We start from the raw sequence: 1,147 nt of genomic DNA on the forward strand, positions 1-1,147 counted from the left end.
GTGGGGAGAGACAAAGCGCTGCTGGTGGGGGTAGAGGGTGGGGGGTTGGGGGTGGCTTCCAGTGGGGTCTGTGCTGCTTCCCGGATCAGAAGACAGTAACTAAGCTGAGCCTTCCATAAGCAGGAAATAAGTTATTCTGAGGCCCGGTGGTCAGACTTGCAAACAAACTCACTGGGTGTTTGGGGACAAGGCTGACAAAGCCCACCTCAGTGAGCCTTTGAAGTTGACCAAGCCTTTTTAGCCCACGCTTCCTCCCAGTGGGTGGAGCGGGAAGCAAGGCTCATTGTTCTAATCGTGCTGATACCTGGAGGAGCTGTCTGATTGCCAGCTATAGAGCCGTGGCCCTAGGTTTTGCTTTCTGTAAGGCACTGGCTAGAACATTCTGTAGACAGTATCATGTCTGGACACTTTCAGATTCTGCCTTGGCATTTCTTGACAGCTGTTACGGTAGTTTTCCAGAAGGTTCCAACCCACGCTTTGGTTGTGGGTCCCAGAGCTCATCATACTGCGGATCCTGGACAGAGTTCCTCTCAACTTTCTCTTCATTTTTCCTTTCTTTGCCTCTTCAGGCCACAGAAAGAAACACCTGACTGACCAGTGAGCTGACCCACAAGCTACAGAATAGGCTGATAAAACAACAGATGGCAGTATGGCCACCTTTGACAACTCACAGAAGGAAAGCTGGGCCAGAATAAGAAGTGACCACTCAGGGACTGTCATTATATTTGTCCCAAGGCCATCAGTGTAGATCTGATAGCTGACATCAGGAGACCAGCAGTCAGACAGATCTGGGCTCACATCCAGATCTCCATTCCCCAGCTCTGGCATTCTGGACACCACTTCTCCATGCCTGTTTGCCCACTGGCATCCAAGCCCTGGTAGCACACTCTGAGGATGTGAGGATACATGTGTGCCCAATATAATTCTGCATGTGGTGATGCCTGCTCTGGAGTAGCCCCTGCTTCCCCTCAGATCAAGACGGAACACACTAGCTGTGCATGTTGACACATGTCTAAGCTCTCAGGAAGTAGAGGCAATAGATCCCTGTGCATTTGAGACCAGTCTGGTCTATGCTGTAAGGTTCAGGTCAGCCAGCTCTACATAGTGAGACTCTGTTTCAAAAAAGGAAGGAAGGAAGGAAGGAAGG

Source organism: Grammomys surdaster, unplaced genomic scaffold, assembly GCF_004785775.1.
Source record: "Grammomys surdaster isolate TR1022 unplaced genomic scaffold, NIH_TR_1.0 203, whole genome shotgun sequence".
NCBI classification, from domain to species: Eukaryota; Metazoa; Chordata; class Mammalia; order Rodentia; family Muridae; genus Grammomys; species Grammomys surdaster.